Here is a 22323-nt window from a genome sequence, read left to right on the forward strand (position 1 = left end):
CTGATTTGCATGTGGCTGGGTCCAAACTGGAATGCCATGGTGAACAAAAGAAAAAGTATTTTGGCCCAGATCTCTGTAATGGGGGTGCATCTTTGACATTGTTCAGCATTCTGTCTATCAGTTGTTCTTTTTTGCAAACCTGATGACTTGGCAATGTGTGCTGGGCAATAAAATGCCTCAAACTTTTATTTTGTTTGCCACATGCGAGATCCATGGACCACTGTAACTCCGCGAGGGATTAGCCGAGCTAACACGCCTAAAAAAACGCACAAGTTACTTACCTTCGGTAATGATATATCTGTAAGAAACATTAGTTAGTGTTAGATTCCTTACCTTAGAATATCCCCAGGCGTCAGACTGGATCCGGAAAGTTTTCGTCAGGAGTACCCCTGCGTATCGGTAGGCGTCGTCCTGTGGCTCCGCGACCGTCGTCGTGATCGCCGGAATGACGTCGCTGGAGTACTTAGACGCCGCCCTCTTGCACTGAAGTCAGTTCTGTACATAGCTTTCCGCGCCAGGAATGCAGAGCCATGCAAGAAATCAACACTGGTGCCATGAAACTAGGGCCCTATCAGGGAAATTCCTTAACCCTAGATATCAGTTCGCAGAACGGGGAGGATGGGTGGGGCGGTAAGGAACCTAACACTAACTAATGTTTCTTACAGATATATTGTTACTGAAGGAATAGATACCCCAGCAATACCAACATCGGTGGTTGTTCTGCGAACTAAGATCACACCAGGAAGTCCTAGAGAACTGAACGGCCAAAGAAGCCGTCTCTCCGGACTTGGCTGTCCAGGTAGTAGTGCTAGGCAAACGTATGCAGCAAGGTGCACGTAGCTGCCTGATAAATGTCATGCAAAGGGACTCCCCGACCCAAGGCTGTAGTAGCCTCCGTGGCCCGAGTGGAACGGGCGCGCAGCCCCACAGGAGGTTCCTTTTTAGCCAAGGAATAACAGATCTTGATGCACAAAATGACCCACTGAGGGGCAGCGAGAGGATCCACAGCCTTTGCTGTGCACTATGCCACAAATTTGTTCCACCAGCAGGTGTATACCGTTTTTGTGGAGGGACGCCTAGCTGCCAGAATGAAATCACAGACTTTAGGAGGCTAGTCAAATGGCATCAACTGTCGCTGCTCAATCTGCACGCATGTAGGTGGAGGCTGGGCAGGTTCGGGTGGAGGACCGTCCCCTGTTGCTGCAACAGAAGGTCCTCCTGAAGAGGCAGTCGAATTGGGGGATCGACCACTGCAGCTGTATCGCAGTGCCCTCCAAGATCAGGACGTGGTCGCCCTGATGCTGTGCCCATTGGAACTTCAGGCCCCACTGCAGAGCCCGCTTTTGCCACCTGGTGTGATGCACCAGCAGGAAGCTGGAGGCCATCAATCCCAGTAGCTGTAGGGTCATTCTGACCGAAACTCGGGATAAAGGCTGAAAGATCGGAATGAGAGCCTGAATATCCTGAACCCGCTGCTCGGGAGGATAAACCCGAAACTGCGCCGAGTCCAGAACCGCTCCGATGAAGAGGAGCTTCTGAGAGGGAATCAGGTGCGACTTCGGCACGTTGATAGAGAACCCCAGCAAATGCAGGAGGTCGGCCGTGGTCTGGAGGTGGGAGATGATTTCTGAGGCGAGCCCGCCTTCAACAACCAGTCGCAGAGATAGGGGAAGACTGGAACCCCTGATCTGCGCAGATGAGCTGCGACCACCGCCATCACTTTCGTGAACACACGAGGGGCACTGGTGAGGCCGAAAGGGAGCACGGTAAACTGAAAGTGCTCGTGGTCTACCGTGAACTGCAGGTAGTGCCTGTGGGCCGGCAGGACGGGAATATAGAAATAAGCGTCCTGCAAGTCCAACGCTACCAACCAGCCTCCAGGGTCTAGGGCAGCCAGAACCTGAGCTAAAGTCAGCATCTTGAACTACTCTTTCCGGAGGAAGACTTTGATGCTCCTGAGGTCGAAGATAGGGCGCAGGCCTCCTTTGCCCTTCTTGGGAACCAGAAAGTAGTGGGAATAACAACTACGCCCTACTTCTGGTCCAGGAACGCGCTCAATGGCCCCCTTGGCCAAGAGGGCCGTAACTTCCTCCTGCAGACATTGCAAGTGATCCCCCGACATATGGTGGTATTGCGGTGGCATGGCTGGAGGAGTCGTCTCGAAGGGGAGGGAGTAGCCCCTTTGGATGATTTGCAGCACCCACCTGTCCGAAGTGATGGTACGCCAGTGGAGCAGGTGATGGCTGGACGAACGTACAGGGGGCCCCCCCTTCCTTGGCCATTAAAGGGACGAAAAGCAGATGTTTGCTGACGCTGGGCCGAAAGGCCCAAGGACTTGGTCGTAGCCCTGGAGTCCTTAAAGCGCTCAAGCACGTTATCTGCCTTGTCGCCAAACTGGCGACGGCCATCAAAAAGCATGTCCATGAGAGTGCTCTGGACATCCCCTGAAAAGTTGGTGGACCTTAGCCAAGCGTGACGGCGAATCGCCACTGTCGTTGTAATCGCTCTGCCCAGCGAGTCCGTGGTGTCAAGTACACATCGAATGGAGTATCGTGCTGCATCCAGCCCCTCAGCAGGGCTTGGGCGAGCTGTGTCTTGGCCTCCTCCGGACACTGGGGCAGCACGTCCGCCACCGTAACCCACAGAGAGTGGGTGTAACAGCCCAAAAGGCATGCAGTATTAATGGACCACAACCCTAGAATGTCAGAGGAAAACTGTTTCTTGCCAAACTGTTCCAGCCTTTTGGATTCCCGGTCCGGGGGTGCGGTAGGGAATGCGGTTTGGGACGTAGAGGCCTGGATAACCAGGCTCTCAGGGGTGGGATGAGTGGACACAAAGCAGGGGTCGCCGGAGCTGGGCGGTGGCGCCAGACCACGTTCCGATCCACAGGGGGAACTGTGGTGGGCTTTGGACCAAGTGCCCATCAGAACGTCAGTGAGGGCCTCATTAAACTGCAGCAGAGGCTCCGGAGAGCTTACTGGCGGTTGAAGCACCTCGGTGAGGAGGTTAAGCCTCACGGCCGCTGCAGGGACCTCAAGGCCCAGGGTCGTGGCCGTCCTGCGCAGCACCACAGCATAAGTTGCCCCCTCCTCCGTAGCCACTGAAGGAGGAGAGAGAAAACCAGTGTCAGGCAAAGTGTCTAGACCACTGGCCTCCCCCAGCTCATCTGCCTCTGCCTCTGTCCTGACTTAACTGGCACTGCTGCACCAGAGGGTCCTCCGCCCCCTCCCAGTCCTCCCCTTCATCCGTGTCCTGATAAACAGGCAAAAATGACGGAGCCGGGGCATAGGTGAAAAGTTCACCAGTCAGCATCGGAGACACCGCTACGACGCCGGGCCAGGGCTGAAACCGGGATGGCACCGGAGGTGGCACTGTGGTGGTTGGTGCCAGCGGAGGAGTCGTAAGTTCAACTGGCGTCGGCCGGGATCCAGGCCTGGATCCCACGAGGTCCTGCAGCACCTGGACCGAAGCCGCTGGCCACACAGGGCAAGGACCTCCAGTCAGATCCGCGGGGCCCGAAGGCGGGCCACGGGTCTCGACGGCAGGAAGAGAGTCCTCATGGCCACGAGGAAGTCTCTGATCGGCTCCAGAGTCGCATTGAGTCCAGGGACCAGAAGGTGTGGGACTTGATGCGACTGCGCTAGCCCCGCCAGAGCGGCGCCACCCGAACCCTCGGCCGAGTCGCGCGACTGCCAAGGGAAAGTCGAAGAGCGATGCTTCTTCGACTTCTTTATGCCATGCCTGGACTTACCAGTGTGTGCAGACTTGGATCCAGACAATCGATGATGACTGCGGCTCCACGACCGGTCCCTCAACCTCCTTCTCCACTGGGACCTCGAGCGGCGCGGAGCAGACTGCCGGAGCTCGTGGAGCTTACTGGAACCCTCACGCCTAGCCTTCGACGTCAAGGTCCCACAGTCGGGGCACGACTCGTCATCGTGGTCGGCCCCCAAGCAGTAGAGACACCGGCGGTGGGGGTCGGTAACCGACATCATTCGGTGACAGGCGTCACACGGCTTGAAACCTGGACACCAGGAGTCGAGTCGACTCGAAAAAGATAGACAAAAATGTCTAAAAAGTTAGTCAAAAAATGACTAAGGGTACGTGCTCTTCCCGGATCTGCACTTGCTGGGGCGGAAAAAAGAACTGACGTCAGCGCGCCAGGGCGGCGTCTAAGTACTCCAGCGACGTCATTCCGGCGATCACGACACCGATGACGAGCCACAGGATGACACCTACCGACACGCAGGGGTACTGCTGACGAAAACTTTCCGGATCCAGTCTGACGCCTGGGGATATTCTACGGTAAGGAGTCTAACACTAACATGTTTCTTTCAGATAAAAAAAAACAATAATATATACTTTTACACCCACTTACATCCTCTGACATACCCATACAGACACTGTCACACCCACTCACTCACACCCACTAACATACCAATACGAACAGTCATACCCATTTGCATACCCTTAAACTCGCACCCAGTCACATACCCATACACTCTCACATCCAGCTACATCCATACAGACACACACTTTGACATACCCATACTGACATTCTCACAGACACACAGACACTCTCGCACTCACTCTAACACCAATAGAGCCATTCTGACTTACCCAGACACTGTTCCACCCAGTTAATTACCCAAATAGACACGTTCACGCCCATACGTACACCCATACAGACACTAGCACACCCACTCACAAACCTACAGATACTGTCCTACCCATTTGCATACCCTTACAGACATTCTCACACCCAGTGACATCAATACATTCACACCCATACACACCCAATTTTACACCCATAGAGACATTCTCACACCCTCTGATATACCCATAAAGACAGGGTTAACCCCACATTTTCACCCAGACTCTGTCACATGCACTCAGATACACATACAGGCACTCTCACCCACACTTGCACCCATGCACTCTCACATACCTATACACTGTCACACCAGTTCGCATACCCATACAGACACTCACATCCAGTACATACCCATAGAAAATCACACCCACTTACATATTCAGATGCTGTCACACACTTACACTCATGCACTTTCACACTCACTCATATACTTATACAGACATTGTCACATCCATTTGCATACTCATATACTCTGACCCACAGAAACACCCAGACACTCACATCCAGTTACACCCATACAGACACATCTACTAACATACCCATACTCTCACCCACTCACATACCCATGCACTCACACCCAATCACGCACACATCCATACAGACACTATCACACCCACTCACATACTAATACAGTCATATTCATTTGCATACCCTTAAGACATCCACACCCAGCCACATACACACTCACATTCACTAACATACCCCTACACTCACAAGCAGTTACAAGCATAGAGACACACATATCCTATGACATTGTAAACCTTATTTCCCTCAGGATTGGATGGTGACGCAGCGCTACTAGTATTGCCACAGCCGCAAGAACACAGACACAATCTAGGATGGTTTGAGTTCTGTTTATACTCTCTCACAGAACTGTACAACTTATGCCAGGTTACTGAGTTTTCACCACTCATGTACAATGATTGTGTGTCGGTACCGTCCTCCGCATGAGTGTCGTCCTGACACTCCCCAACGGAGGGCACTGTGCTAAGAAGTGACCGACAATGCCACCCAACCCCTCGAACAAATACTTATTTGCCCAAGAACCGTCCCCCGCAGTGATGCTGGTCCCAGCACCTTCCAACGCGGGGTACAGTATGTCCTGGTTAATTAGCACCTAGGGCTGTCTATAGTTCAGGTTCAAGGAGTGTTCTTTCCCCTTAGTCTTTGTAGGTTCGTTTTCCTAGCCAATGCTTGTTTGGTGCTGGAAGACCTATGAGCAATATCACAAGCTAGTCACACCCTCTCCGGGGGTGTAGTGTCCTGGGGTGCACTGCGGTATAGAGCCTCTGCTCTGAAGTCTCCAATGCGTGTATCTCGGCAGGCGATTCAGCGCGCTAGTGACAGGCTTCCTGCGCAAGCCTTACGCTAGTCCAAAACTTCCCCAGGCTGTACCAAGTGTTGACGCACTACGAGGATCTCTCCCTACGGTTCCGCTATTGGCTGACACGTAGAACATGAAAGGGGAGCCCCTTACCTTCACGGCGTCTCTTCTCCGGAGTTCGTCAATATCCGATGGGGTTTCCCGGCTCCGCCATTGTTTTATTCGTCACGGATGTTCGCGCATGCGCGGCGCCAGGGCTCACGGGAGTTGTAGTTCCCTGGGCGGCCGTTATTGTAGTTCTTTTGTCGTCTGCATGCCGCGACCTATCTCCTGTCTGATGATATCGTTGACGGAGGAAGCGGAACTTGACAGACATACCCATACTGACATACACTCTCACAGGCACGCTTACACTCATAGAGACATTCACACACCCTCTGACATACCCATACAGACCCAACTACTCCCACATTTACACCAAGACACTCTCACACCCACTCATATACCTATACACACTGACACACCAGTTTGTGTACCCATACAGCCACACTTACATCCACAGGTAGACCCATAGATACTCATATACCCATACACTCTCACCCACTCACATACCCATTCACTCTCACACCCACACTTACATTCATACATTCACACCCCTCACCTACCTATACAGTCAGACCAACTCAAATACCCATAGAGAGACTCTCATACCCACTCACATACCCATACTCTCACGCCTAGTTACACCAATAGACTCACGCCCACTTACATACCCATAGTTACACCCACCTTTACCCTCAGACACTCTCACAAACCTATACACTGTCACATCCATTGAGATATCCATAAACTCTCACACCCTGTGACATACCCATACAGACACACACAGCCACTCTCATACCCATAGTCACTCAGACACCCACTTACAGACCCATACATCTACTCTCACACCCACTCACTCACACTCATACAGTGAACCACACACCCCCTCACAAAAGGTCAGATGTTATAGTTAGGAAGTAACATTAAAATAATGTAGACATTCACTAAAAGAACAAAGGTTACAGGGAAGTTCTAGTTAGGAAAGAACATGACATCAATGCTATCATCCAGTGATTGTGAGTGTTTTTGTAGACGTTTCTGAGTGTTATATACTGAGATACTAAAAAAGTGAAATTAATATACTGTGTGCACGACTGAATGAAACTTTCTAACATATATTATATGAGTGACTGTGTATCCATGTCTGAGTAGGAGTCTGCGTGGCTCTATGGGTATGTGAGTGGTTGTATGGGTGACTGTGTGGGTTTGTCAGTGGTTTATGGGTGAATGGGTATGTGAGAGGCTGTATAGGTGAGTGATAGGGTGTGAGTGGGTGCATAAGTGGTGAATGGGTGTGTGGCTTTGTATGTGACTGTATGGGTAAGTGGATTTGAGTGGCTATATGGGTGAGTGGGTGCTTGCATTAGTGACTGCATAGTGAGTATATGTACATAGTATGTGAGTGGATGTGTAAGTGGCTATATTGGTGAGTGGGTGCTTAGGTGACTGTATGGGTGAGTTTGTGGCTGTATGGGTGAGTTCGTGGCTGTATGAGTGACTGGCTGTATGAGTAACTGGATGTGTGAGTGGCCCTATGAATCAGAGAGTGGGTGTATGAGTGCTTGTATGGGTCTGTGAATGGGTTTGTGAATGGTTGTGTGGGTGTATGTGTAGCTGCATAGGGGTGTGAGTGATTCGATGGATGATGTTATCAGTGGTTATTTGAGATGTTATCAATGATGTCACAGACCATATGATGAGTGATGTAATTTGTGAGGTCATAAGCAGTACATTGCGGGGGAGTAAGTTATAGTTTGTGCAGGTAATTATAATAGTAGAATTTCTATGGTTTTGTATGAGTGATGTTTGCGCCTAACTAGAACGTCACTGTAACCTTTGGTTTTTTCAATGAATTTCAAAACTTTTCAATTGTATTTCCTAAGCATACCGACCCTGTAGCACAAGTTACTACTTGTGTAACGATATATCTGTAAGAGACATTAGTTAGTATTAGATTCCTTACCTTAGAATATCCCCAGACGTCAGACTGGATCCGGAAATTTTTGCGTAGCAGTACCCTTGCGCGTCGGTAGGCATTGTCTGCGGCTCCGCGTCCGTCGTCGGAGTACTTAGACGCCGCCTCCGCGTGCTGACGTCAGTTCTTAGACACAGCTTTTCCGCGCCAGAAACGCAGAGCCATGTTAAAAACCAACACTGGTGCCATTGAAACTAGGGCCCTGAAAGGGGATTATCCTAACCCTAGATATCGGTTCGCAGAACGGGGAGGATGGGTGGGTCGGTAAGGAATCTAATACTAACTAATGTCTCTTACAGATATATCGTTACACAAGTAGTAACTTGTGCATCTGAAAGAGACACGTTAGTATTAGATTCCTTACCTTAGAATAGATACCCCAGCAATGCCAACCCCGGTGGTGGGTCTGCGAACCAATAATCACATCAGAAAGTCCTGGAGGACGGAACGGCCAAAGAAGCCATCCCTCCGGACTTGGCTGTCCAGGCAGTAGTGTCGTGCAAACGTGTGCAGCGATGCCCACGTAGCTGCCTGGCAGATATCCTGTAAGGGCACACCCCGGCCCAGGGCAGTAGTAGTCGCCGTGGCTCGAGTGGAATGAGCCCGTAATCCAACAGGGGGCTCCTTTCTAGCCAAGGAGTAGCATGCCTGGATACACAAGATGATCCACCGGGAGATGGTCCTCTTTCTTGTGCACCGCTTTCCCCTTCTTAGCGCCCACGTAACCAACAAAGAGTTGGTCATCAACCCGGAACAGGTGTGTGCGATCCAACTAAAATGAGAGCGCACGTTTTTGGTCCAGACGGTGGAGCCGCTCTTCCTCTTTAGAGGGATGCGGTGGCGGGAAGAAGGTTGGCAAGGTGATAGACTTCCCGATGTGGAAGGCCATGACAACATTGGGCAGGAAAGATGGCTTAGTACGCAGCACCACTTTGTCCGGATGGACAGAAAGGAAAGGTGGAGTACAAGAAAGGGCCTGGAGCTCACTCACTCTCCTGGCAGAGGTGATGGCAACCAGGAAAGCAGTCTTCAGAGTAAGAAGGCGGAGAGGACAGTTGTGAAGTGGCTCAAAAGGAGCGCACATCAGAAACGTAAGAACCAGGTTCAAGTCCCACTGAGGCATCACAAACGGAACAGGAGGAAATGTGTGTGTGATGCCTTTTAGAAATCTATTTACAATAGGGGACTTGAACAAAGAAGGTTGATCAGGCAGCCTCAGAAAGGCCGAAAGGGCAGAAAGGTAGCCCTTGATAGTGCCCAGAGCAGAGCCCTGCTGGGCAAGAGAAAGAAGGAAGAGGAGAACCTCAGAAAGAGGGGCAGCAAGAGGATCCACAGCCTTTGCTGTGCACCATGCCACAAATCTGTTCCACCTGCAGGCGTATACCGACTTTGTGGAGGGACGCCTGGCTGCCAGAATGACATTACAGACTTCAGGAGGCAAGTCAAATGGCCTCAGCTGTCGCCGCTCAATCTCCAAGCATGGAGGTGGAGACTGGACAGGTTCGGGTGGAGGACCGTCCCCATCTGCTGCGACAGAAGGTCCTCCTGAAGAGGCAGACGAACCGGGGGATCGACTTACATACTGAGTAGCTCTGGATACCAGTACCTTCGTGCCCAGTCCGGAGCCACAAGGATGACTTGGGCCCGGTCGCGCTTGATCTTCTTCAGCAATCTGGGCAGAAGTGGTATAGGCGGAAAGGCGTACAATAGACCGCAACTCCACTCGCGACGAAAAGCGTCTCCGAGCGAGTGCCGCCTTGGAAATTCCAACGCACAGAACTGATGACATTGCGCGTTCTCTTCGGTGGCGAATAAATCTAACCAAGGCTCTCCCCATTGCTGAAAGAGGCCTTGCGCTACGTCCGAGTTCAGACGCTATTCGTGATCCATCATGCACCGACGGCTGAGCTCGTCCGCCCTGGCGTTCAGAGAACCTGCCAGGTGTTGAGCCACCAGGGTCACGCACTGGCGTTCCAGCCATTGCCAGAGGCGCAGAGCCTCCTGGCAAAGGGTCCACGACCCCACCCCGCCCTGTTTGTTGCAGTACCACATGGCGGTGGTGGTGTCCGTGAACACCTGCACTACACTCCCCCGGACAGAGGGGAGGAAGGCCTTCAGTGCTAGACGAATCGCCTGTAGCTCCAACAGGTTGATGTGGAGCCGGGCCTCCGCCGGAGACCAGAGGCCTCTGATCTCCGCCTCTCCCATGTGGCCTCCCCAGCCCTGGAGGGACGCGTCCGTCACAACTACGTGCTCCGGTTGGGGAAGGGAGAGGGATCTGCCGCTGACCCAATCGCGGTCCGTGAGCCACCACTGCAGCGGTCTCGCAGTGCCCTCCGAGATCAGGACGTGGTCGGACAGGTTGCCCTGATGCTGGGCCCACTGAAACTTCAGGTCCCACTGCAGAGCCCGCATCCGCCACATGGCGTGATGAACCAGAAGGATGCAGGAGGCCATCAGCCCCTGAAGCCGCAGCGTCAACCGGACCGAGACCCGGGATAACGGCTGAAAGATGGGAATCAGAGCCTGAATATCCCGGACCCGTTGTTCGGGTGGATAAACCCGAAACTGCGCCGAGTCTAGAACCGCTCCGATGAAGAGGAGCTTCTGAGAGGGGCACAGGTGTGACTTCGGCACATTGATGGAGAACCCCAGCTGGTGCAGGAGGTCTGCCATAGTCTGGAGGTGGCTGACGACTGTCTGGGGCGAGCCCGCCTTCAACAACCAGTCGTCGAGGTAGGGGAAGACTGAAACCCCTAACCTGCGCAGATGAGCTGCGACCACCGCCATCACCTTTGTGAACACCCGTGGGGCGCTGGTAAGGTCAAAGGGGAGCACGGTAAACTGAAAGTGCTCGTGGCCAACCGTGAACCGCAGGTAGCGCCGGTGGGCCGGCAGGACGGGGATGTGGAAATAAGCGTCCTGCAAGTCCAACGCTACCATCCAGTCTCCCGGGTCCAGGGCAGCTAAGACCTGAGCCAGTGTCAGCATTTTGAACTTCTCCTTCCAGAGGAAGCCGTTGACGTTCCTTAGATCCAATATAGGGCGTAGGCCCCCTTTGCCCTTCTTGGGTACCAGAAAGTAGTGGGAGTAGCAACCACACCCTACTTCTGGCCCAGGAACGTGTTCTCGATGGCCCCCTTGGCCAAGAGGGCCGTAACTTCCTCCTGCAGAAGTCGCAAATGATCCCCCGATACACGGTGGTTCTGCGGTGGCATGGCTGGAGGACTCGCCTCGAAGGGGAGGGAGTAGCCCCTTCGGACGATTTGCAGCACCCACCTGTCCGAAGTGACAGTGCGCCAGTGGAGGTGGTGATGGTGAACCCTGCCCCCCACTGGCGTCACATGGGCCTGAAAGCACGGACTAGGAGGGTTTTGAGGCGGACGCTGCGGGGGAAGGTGTGGACTGACCTCGCCGTTGACCCCTACCGCCAGGACGGCGGTTCCCACGGCCGCCACCGCTGGCAGCACGTGTGGGTACACCCCTTCCGTGGCCACGAAAGGAGTGAAAAGCAGCCGATTGCTGGCGCGGGGCCGAGAGGCCCAAGGACTTGGCCGTAGCCCTGGAGTCCTTAAAGCGCTCAAGCACATGGTCTGCTTTGTCGCCAAAGAGGCGACGGCCTTCGAACGGCATGTCCATCAACGTGTTCTGGACATCTGCCGAAAGGTTGGCGGACCTCAGCCAGGCGTGGCGTCTAACCGCCACCGTCGTTGCCATCGCTCTACCTAGCGATTCGGTGGTATCCAGCCCACACCGGATGGAATATTTGGCTGCAACCCGGCCTTCCACAAGGGCTTGGCCGAGTTTGTCCCGTACCTCCAACGGACACTCTGGCAGCACTTCCGCGACCGTATCCCACAGAGAGTGGGTGTAACGGCCCAAGAGGCATGCGGTGTTGGAAGACCGCAGTCCCAGACTAAGGGATGAGAAGATCTTTTTGCCATACTGCTCATACCTCTTGGATTCCCTGTCCGGCAGAGCCGACGGGAACGCGGTCTGGGAATTGGAGGCCTGGATGACCAGGCTCTCGGGGGTGGGGTGGGTGGACAGGAAACATGGGTCGCCCGGGGCTGGGCGGTGGCGTCTGGCCACGTTCCTATCTACGGGCGAACCCGTAGCAGGCTTGGACCAAGTGCCCAGAAGAACGTCGGTCAAGGCCTCATTAAAGGGCAGCAGAGGCTCGGCCGAGCTTGACTGCGGTTTAAGGACCTCAGTGAGGAGATTAGTCCCCAAGGCCGCGACGGGGAGCTCAAGGGCCAAGGCCTTGGCAGCCCTCATCAACACCACACTGTAGGTTGCCCCCTCCTCCGAAGCCACGGTAGGAGGGGAGACAAAACCAGTGTCTGGAGAGGTGTCCAGGCCACTGGCCTCCCCAAGGTCTCCTGCCCAGTCCTCATGAGACTGACACTCTCGGGTCAGAGGGTCCTCAGACCCCTCCCAATCCCCTTCCTCACCCATCTTCTGATACTCAGGGTTTTCAATCAATGGGGCCTGTTCATACAAGTGAAACTCTCCAAACGATGTCTGGAGCGGCGCCCATCGGGGCCGTCCCGACGGTGGAAGAGGAACGAACGAGGAATCGGGGACGGCGCCGCCCAAGGGCGGCGCCAGAGGCGACACCTGATGGTCCGACGCCGGGGAGGTCCGTAAGGTCCACCGGCGATGACCCAGATCCCGAAGAAGGCCTAGTGGGGTCCCGCGGCGCCGGGCCCGGCCGCTGGACCCTGCGGCGCCGGGCCCAAAGGCACCGGCGGCGTCGGGAGTGTGGGGCCTAGCGGCGCCGGGCCCGAAGGCGTCGGCGGCCGAAGCACCCGACGGCGTCGGGGCCGAAGCCCCCGACCCGCTAGAGGCCCCAGACGGGTCCGCTGGGCCCGAAGGCGCCGCGGAGCCCGTCGGAGGAGAGAGTTTCCTCATGGCCATGAGGAAGCGCTCGATCTCCTCCGGCGCCGCGTTTAGCCCAGGGACCAGAAGGTGTGGAGCTGGAGGCGGCGCCCGCGACTCCGACGGAGCCGCGTGGGCGTTGTCAACCGAACCCCCGGCCGCATCGTGCGAGCGTCGGGGGGAGTCCGAAGAGCAATGACGCCTCTTGGACTTCTTGTGCTTCTTACCGGACGACGACTTTGACCGGGAGGAATGCGGCCTACTCTCGGAACTGTGGTGGCTCCGAGCCCGCGACCTGTCCCTCGACCTCCCGTGGGACCGGGACCTCTCGCGGCGCGGGACCGACTGCCGGAGTTCGAGTCGCCTGCGGGACCGCTCCCGCCTGGCTTTCGAAGAGAGGGCCCGGCAGTCGGAGCAGGCCTTGTCGTCGTGGTCGACGCCTAGACAAGTTAGGCACAGGTGGTGAGGATCCGTGACCGACATCGTGCGGTCGCAATCCTCACAGTGCTTAAAGCCAGGCATCCCTACGGCACCAATCGGAGTCGAGAAGACTTCGAAAAATGATCAAAAGATCCAAAAAGTTAGTCAAAAATTGACTAAGGGTTACTGCTTTTTCCAGATCTGCGCTTGCTGGCGCGGAAAAAAGAAGAACTGACGTCAGCACGCGGAGGCGGCGTCTAAGTACTCCGACGACGTCATCACAGCGCCCACGATGGACGCTGAGCCGCAGACGACGCCTACCGACGCGCAAGGGTACTGCTACGCAACAATTTCCGGATCCAGTCTGACGCCTGGGGATATTCTAAGGTAAGGAATCTAATACTAACGTGTCTCTTTCAGATACCTTTGTTTTTTTCAGTGAATTTCTATGGTTTTCTTAAATTCCATTTCCTAACTATAATGTCCCTGTAACCTTTGTTTTTGTAAGCAAGTTTCCAAGGTTTTTAAAATTGTATTTCCTAAATATAACCATTAACTTTTGACAGTGAGTGTGTGAGTGAGTGCACGAGTGTCTCAATAAATCTTGAGTGGGTGTGCGAGTCTTTGAGTGGGTCTGTGAATAGGGGTGGGTGGTAAACTCTACTCCACCAGTGGAGTTTGCAGGGATCGTGCCACTCCGTGCTCTGCTTGGAATGCGGAATTTGGAAAAAACTCTGGCAGAGGGGAGTTCACTGGCACGCTCAACCTTAGTCTCAGCTATCAAACAGTGGGGGAACTTATTTGTGGCAACAACAGGGGTTATTGGCCACAATGACTCTACAGACAAGGGGACTTCATCCCCTAACCTGTAGTGCGCCAGGAAGCCCCTTTGCAGAGAGGTACAGAAAGGGGGTGGGCCCTCTGAAGAGGTCTCAGCAATACCACTGTGGAAGACTTACTTGTAGGAACAGTAGGGGTTCATGGCCCCCAACGACCCTCAGCAACCAAGGGGACTTCACCCCCCAACCAGTAGTGCACCAAGAGGCCCCTTTGCAGAGTGGTTCAGAAAGGGGGCGGGCCTCTGATGAGATCTTAGCCTCTTTCTGCTTGTTTCTGACCTTCTTTGGGCTGGAAAGTTCCAATGTGGAACAGGCTCAAGACTGATTTGCATATGGCTGGGTCTGAACTGGGGTGGCGAAGTTAGCTAAAGAACGATGATGGATTCAACCTAGATTTGGGACTGGGGGAGAGTGTCTGAAAAGTTTCAGCGCTCCGTCCATCATCTCCTTGTGTTTGCTTAGTTCGCCCTAAGTTGGCAGGGTATGCCCAGATGTGGGCCCTTCCTCACTTTGCCAAAAGGTTTCAAGCTAGCCTGGCTGATGAGGGGTGTTTCCACAAAACAGTTGCCAGGAAGCTCGTTTCTGGTCCAGGGAACACCTGGCTTGGCAGTTCGGCTGGACTGTTCCCATGAGGAACAGGGTCAAGACTGATTTGCATATGGCTGGGTTTGAATTGGGGTGGTAAATGAGCTAAAGAACGAAGATGCATTCAACCCAGATCTGTGACTGGGGGTGTCTGAAAAGTTTCAGTGCTCTGTCCATCATCTCCTTGTGTTGTTTGACCATTAGTCTGCCTCTTTTGGACCTTTATTCTGCATCTTCCTGCCAGTTCCACAAATTTTTTTTGCCTCTTTCTGCTCGTTTCTCACCTTTTTGTTGCCTCTTTTTGCTCGATGCTCGGCTCTGTATTGCCTCCTTCTGCTCGTTACTGACGCACAAGTTACTTACCTTCGGTAACGATATATCTGTAAGAAACAGTAGTTAGTATTAGATTCCTTACCTTAGAATATCCCCAGGCGTCAGACTGGATCCGGAAAATTTTGCGTAGCAGAACCCCGGCCCGTCGGTAGGCGTCGTAAACGGCTCCGCGTCCGTCGTCGGCGCCGGGATGACGTCGGTGTACTTAGATGCCGCCCTCGCGCGCTGACCTCAGTTCTTATACACAACTTATCCGCACCAGAAACGCAGAGCCATGATAAAAACCAACACTGGTGCCATAAAAACTGGAGCCCTGAAAGGGGATGACCTTAACCCTAGATATCGGTTCGCAGAAATGGGAGGATGGGTGGGGCGGTAAGGAATCTAATACTAACTACTGTTTCTTACAGATATATCGTTACCGAAGGTAACTTGTGCATCTGAAAGAAACAGGTTAGTATTAGATTCCTTACCTTAGAATAGATACCCCAGCAATACCAACCCCGGGGGTGGGTCTGCGAACCAATGATCACACCAGAAAGTCCTGCAGAACGGAATGGCCGAAAAAGCCATCTCTCCGGACTTGGCTGTCCAGGCAGTATTGTCTTGCGAACGTGTGCAGCGAGGCCCACGTAGCTGCCTGACAGATGTCCTGCAAGAGGACTCCCCGGCCCAGGGAAGTAGTAGCCGCCGTTGCCCGAGTGGAATGGGCACGTAGCCCCACAGGAGGCTCCTTTGTAGCCAGAGAGTAACAAGCCTTGATGCACAAGACGACCCATTGAGAAATGGTCTGTTTGTGCACCGCCCGTCCCTTCTTAGTGCCCACGTAACCAACAAAGAGTTGGTCATCCACCCGGAACTGGCGTGTGCGATCCAGATAATATGAGCGCGCACGTTTTGGGTCCAGACGGTGTAGCCTCTCTTCCTCTTTTGGGGGATGCAGAGGCGGACAGAAGGTGGGAAAGGAGATGGACTGCCCGATGTGGAAGGCTGTGACTACCTTGGTCAGGAAAGAGGGTCTGGAGCCTGGACTCACTCACTCTCCTGGCAGAGATGATGGCAACCAGGAATGCAGTCTTAAGAGTAAGGAGACGAAGAGGACAGTTATAAAGTGGCTAAAAGGGAGCGCACATCAGATAAGGCATCACGAAAGCAACAGGAGGAAACATATGAATGATGCCCTTCAAAAACCTATTTACAACCGGGGACTTGAACAAAGAGGCCTGATCAGGGAGCCTTAAGAAGGCGGAAATGGCAGAGAGGTAGCCCTTTAGAGTGCCCAGAGCAGAGCCCTGCTGGGCAAGAGAAAGAAGAAAGAGGAGAACCACTGAAAGAGGGGCAGATAGGGGATCCACAGCCTTTGCTGTGCACCATGCCACAAATTTGTTCCACCTGCAGGCGTATACCGATTTTGTGGAGGGACGCCTGGCTGCCAGAATCACATTACAGACTTCAGGAGGCAAGTCAAATGGCCTCAACTGCCGCCACTCAATCTCCACGCATGTAAGTGGAGACTGGACAGGTTCGGGTGGAGGACCGTCCCCTGCTGCTGCGACAGAAGGTCCTCCTGAAGATCAGACGAATCGGGGGATCGACTGACATGCTGAGTAGCTCGGGATACCAGTATCTTCGTGCCCAGTCCGGAGCTACAAGGATGACTTGGGCCCGGTCGTGCCTGATCTTCTTCAGCACTCTGGGCAGAAGTGGTATAGGCGGAAAGGCGTACAACAGACCGCAACTCCACTCTCTACGAAAAGCCTCTCTGAGCAAGTGCCACCTTGGAAATTCCAACGCGGAGAACTGAAGACATTGCGCAATCTCTTCTGTGGCGAATATATCTAACCAAGGCTCTCCCCACTGCTGAAAGAGGCATTGCGCCACGTCCGAGTTCAGACGCCATTTGTGATCCATCATGCACCGACAGCTGAGTTCATCCGCCCTGGCGTTCAGGGAACCTGCCAGGTGTTGAACCACGCCCTGATGTTCCAGCCACTGCCAGAGGCGCAGAGCCTCCTGGCAAAGGGTCCACGACCCCACCCCGCCCTGTTTGTTGCAGTACCACATGGCGGTGGTGTTGTCCGTGAACACCTGCACTACACTCCCCCGGACAGAGGGGAGGAAGGCCTTCAGTGCAAGCCGGATCCCCGCCGCTCCAGAAGGTTGATGTGGAGCCGGGACTCCGCCGGAGACCAGAGGCCTCTGATCTCCGCCTCTCCCATGTGGCCCCCCAGCCCTGGAGGTACGTGTCCGTCACAACTACGTGCTCCGGTTGGGGTAGGGAGAGGGATCTGCCGCTGACCCAATCGCGGTCCGTGAGCCACCACTGCAACTGTCTTCACGTGCCCTCCGAGATCAAGACATGGTCGGACAAGTTGCCCTGATGCTGGGCCCACTGAGACTTCAGGTCCCACTGCAGAGCCCGCATCCGCCACCTGGCATGATGCACCAGAAGGATGCAGGAGGCCATCAGCCCCAGAAGCCGCAGCGTCGACCGGACCGAGACTCGGGATAAAGGCTGAAAGATCAGAGTCTAGAACCGCTCCGATGAAGAGGAGCTTCTGACAGGGACACAGGTGCGACTTCGGCACATTGATGGAGAACCCCAGCAGTTGCAGGAGGTTGGCCGTAGTCTGGAGGTGGCTGACGACTGTCTGGGGCGAGCCCACCAACAACCAGTCGTCGAGGTAGGGGAAGACTGAAACCCCTAAACGGCGCAGATGAGCTGCGACCACCGCCATCATTCTCGTGAACACCCGTCGGGCACTGGTAAGGCCGAAGGGGAGCACGGTAAACTGAAAGTGCTTGTGGCCTACCAGCAGGACGGGGATGTGGAAATAGGCGTCCTGCAAGTCCAACGCTACCATCCAGTCTCCTGGGTCTAGGGCAGCTAAGACCTGAGACAAAGTCAGCATCTTGAACTTCTCTTTCCGGAGGAAGCCGTTGATGTTCCGGAGGTCCAAGATAGGGTGTAGGCCCCCTTTGCCCTTCTTGGGAACCAGAAAGAAACACCCTACTTCTGGCTCAGGAACGCGCTTGATGGCCCCCTTGGCCAAGAGGACCGTAACTTCCTCTTGCAGAAGTTGCAAGTGATCCCCGACACGCGGTGGTACTGCCGTGGCATGGCTGGAGGGGTCGCCTCGAAGGGGAGGGAGTAGCCCCTTCGGACGATTTGCAGCACCCACCTGTCCAATGTGATGGAGCGCCAGTGGAGGAGGTGATGGCGGACCCTGCCCCCCACTGGCGTCAAATGGGCCTGAAAGCTTGGACTAGGAAGGCTTTGAGGCAGATGCTGCGGGGGTGGATGTGGACAGGACACGCCGTTGTCCCCAGGTAACGCCGCAACGGTAACCATGTCCGCCACTGCGCTGAATGTTAGTCTGCGGCCCGTGGCTGGCAGGACGTGTGGGAGCACCCCTTCCGTGGCCACGAAAGGAGCGCTGGGCAGAAGATTGCAGGCGCGGGGCCGACAGGCCCAAGGACTTGGCCGTAGCCCTGGAGTCCTTAAAGCGTTCCAGCGCATGATCTGCCTTGCCACCGAAGAGGTGGCTGCAATCGAACGGCTTGTCCATAAGGGTGTTTTGGACATCGGCCGAAAAGTTGGCGGACCTCAGCCATGCGTGGCGGCGAAGCGCCACAGACATTGAAATCGATCTTCCTAGCGAGTCCGTGGTATCCAGACCACATCTGATAGAGTACCGCGCTGCGTCCCTTCCCTCCGCAAGGGCTTGGGCGAGTTTCGCCCGGGCACTCAGGCAGCACGTCCGCAAACGTATGACCCCCTAACTAAGGGAGGAGAACATCTTCCTTCCGAACTGTTCATACCTCTTGGATTCCGGATCTGGTGGTGCCGTCGGGAATGCGGATTGGGAGGTAGAGGCCTGGATAACCAGACTCTCGGGGGTGGGGTGGGTGGACAAGAAACTAGGGTCGCCCGGAGCAGGGCGGTGGCGCCTAGCGACGTACCTATCTACAGGAGGGCCTGTAGTGGGCCTGGACCAAGTGCCCAACAGGACGTCTGTGAGAGCCTCATTAAACGGCAGTAGAGGCTCTGGGGACCTTACCTGCGGTTTAAGGACCTCTGTGAGGATGTTGGACCTCACTGTCGCGATAGGGAGCTCAAGAGCCAAGGCCTTGGCTGCCCTCATCAGCACCACACTATAAGCTGCCCCCTCCTCCGTAGCCACGGTAGGAGGGGAGACAAAACCAGTTTCTGGGGAGGTATCCAGGCCACTGGCTTCCCCTAGTTCCTGTGTCCAGTCCTCATATGACTGGCACTCGCGTGCCAGGGGGTCCTCAGACCGCCCCCAGTCTCCCTCGTCGTCCATGTCCTGAAATTCAGGGATAAAGGATGGACCCAGATCCTCGAAGATCGCTCCGACGCTGGATCCGGACCGAGGGTTGGACCAGGGACGGCGTCGTCCGAGGACGGCACCAGGGGTGACACCCTAGGGGTCGACGCCAGCGGGGTCGTAAGGGCGACCAGCGGCGACCCGGATCCAGTGGGGCCTTGCGGCGTCGGGACCGAAGCACGCGGCCCGCTTGGGCTCCCAGTTGGGTCCACTGGGCCCGAAGGCGCTGCGGAGCCCGACGGAGGAGAGAGCGACCTCATGGCCATAAGGAAGGCATCGATCTCCTCCGGCGTCGCGTTCTGCCCAGGGACCGGCTGGTATGGAGCAGGCCGCGACGCCTGCGGCGCAGCATCGGCGGTGTCACTCGAACCACCGGCCGCTTCGCGCGAGCGTCGGGGGAAAACAGAAGAGCGATGTCGCCTCTTCGACTTCTTGTGCCTCTTACCTGAGGACTTGGAGCCCGACGAGTGATGTCGACTCGCCGAGCTGTGATGACTCCGGCCCCGCGACCGGTCCCTCGACCTCCTTCCGGACCGGGACCTCGAGCGGCGCGGGGCCGACCGCCGGAGCTCGAGGCACTTGCGGGACCGTTCCCACCTAGCCTTTGACGTCAAGGCCCGGCAGTCGGGGCACGACTTGTCATCGTGGTCGTACCCCAGGCAATGTAGGCACCGGCGGTGGGGATCGGTAACCGACAGCAGTCGGTTGCAGTTGGCACAGGGCTTGAACCCGGGCATCCCTACTGGCACAGATGGACTCGAAACGGATCCAAAAAGGATCGAAAAAGTTTAGACAAAAAGTGAATAAAGGGTACCACTTTCTCAGGACCTGCGCTTGCTGGGGCGGAAAAAAGAAGAACTGACGTCAGCGCGCGAGGGTGGCGTCTAAGTACTCTGACAACGCCATCCCGGCGCCAACAAAGGACGCGGAGCCGCAGATGACGCCTACCGACGTGCAGGGGTACTGCAACGCAAAATTTTCCGGATCCAGTCTGACGCCTGGGGATATTCTAAGGTAAGGAATCTAATACTAACCTGTTTCTTTCAGATTTTTATTCTACCAGTTTCTGGTCATTCCTCACCTTTATTCTACCTCTTTCTGACCTTTATTCGACCCGTTTCAGGCCTTTATTCTGCCTCCTTCTGCTTGTTTCTCACTTTTATTTTGCCACTTGTTGCTGACCTTTATTTTGCCTCTTTCTATTAGTTTCTCACTTTAGTTTGCCTCTTGCTGCTGGTTTGTGACCTCTATTTTGCCTCTTTCTGCTCGTCTCTCACCTTTTAAAACAAAATGATTTTATGCAGTGGTGGTGGTCCAGGGGAATCCCAAATGCAAATGTAGTGTATTTTGTAAAGCGCACAGCTGCCCCAACGGGGCGTGCCGGCGCTGTATAACGCTGTGGAACCCTTCCTGGCTCTCCCTGTGAGAAGCCCCTCCTGGGAACCCCCAAGGTGAAGCCAGGCATCCCAGTGTTGTAGGGGCCGTTGTGGAGATTAAGCAAGCTATTGCCCAGAGTTGCAGCGTGGGACTCATGATTAGAGTAGGCGCCGAGGCGAGAATTATTGAGTCCGCGGACATTGAGCTCAAGACCCTGCCGCGTCGGGACTTGAACCCTGGTCCCGGGCCCGATCTCTGCTTCAGAGTCTACCGCTCTAACCAGTGAGCCACACTTCTCCACCAAGGCTTGGGGGTCAGGGTATTCCTATCCTGCCCCCTTTTCTTTCTTTTTTAAAGTTTTTTTGGGGGACTCAACTGAAGCAGAGTCCCAAGATTGCTGACAAAACTTCCAGGTTCCTGGCAGCCAATATGAGCTCTGCATTTCCTTACACAAGCACATCATTTTTTGCAATTATTCGCAAAGGATATACAGCCCTAGATGTCATTATCATAATTCTCTTCGATTTCTCAACAACTACTGAACAGATTTACACCAAATAACTGAAAGCATTATCCGCATAACTATAGCTACTTTTCTCTCAAATGTGTTGTAATTCCGTTCAGTGGTTTGGGATGTAGGCTCGACTAAAGGACCTATGGTAATTAACATGGGAAACACACTTCTTATGCCCCCCCCCCCTTAAAGATCACCTTGAATTTTTCCATGCAGAACAACAAGATTCATGGGGCACTTTATGGGAGGGGGTGGGGGGCAGAGGGGGGAGAGAGGAAATGTCATTAAGATTCATCAAACGTCCCCAAAGATAAAGGCAAGTCAAAAAAAGCTGGGGTCAGCTTGACAATAGGTTTGTGGGATATATAATGTGAAGTTATGAAACTATATTGTATTAATATGTTCAAGTATACTGCATAAAATGATATACACTTGTACGGATTAAACACAAACAAATGTGGAACAAAACTAGCAATAACATGCATTTAATTTATAGTAGTTATAAAACTCGACCCTAGCCACAGTGGCAGCAGTTTTTTACGTATATCATTTTGATATAGCATTTGTTACACCAGCTGCCAATAACTAAATCAATGACTGTCATCATAACTTAGCATAGCTATAAAGGAACAAGAGCTATTTTAGAAAGAGCCTGAAAATGTATGCTTTAAGGATATTTAGGATATTTCTTATGGTTTCAGGGATCTGGACCCATAAATAAACTCCACATTTGTAAAGCGCACAATCACCCGTAAGGGTCTCTAGGCGCTGGGGGCCGTCGGGAAGATTAAGCGAGCTATTGCCCAGAGTCACATGGTGCTGGGCTAACCTGCTGCCGGAGCCGGGGATCGAACCGTGGTCCCCAGATTCCAGCGTCAGTCGCCCTGGCCGCGGCGCCACACCTCTTCCATAGAAGCATATAAACATTTTAAGGTTTCAGTTTTCTTTATTCTATCAGTGCCAAAAGGGG

Source organism: Lissotriton helveticus, chromosome 2_1 (assembly GCF_964261635.1).
Source record: "Lissotriton helveticus chromosome 2_1, aLisHel1.1, whole genome shotgun sequence".
NCBI classification, from domain to species: Eukaryota; Metazoa; Chordata; class Amphibia; order Caudata; family Salamandridae; genus Lissotriton; species Lissotriton helveticus.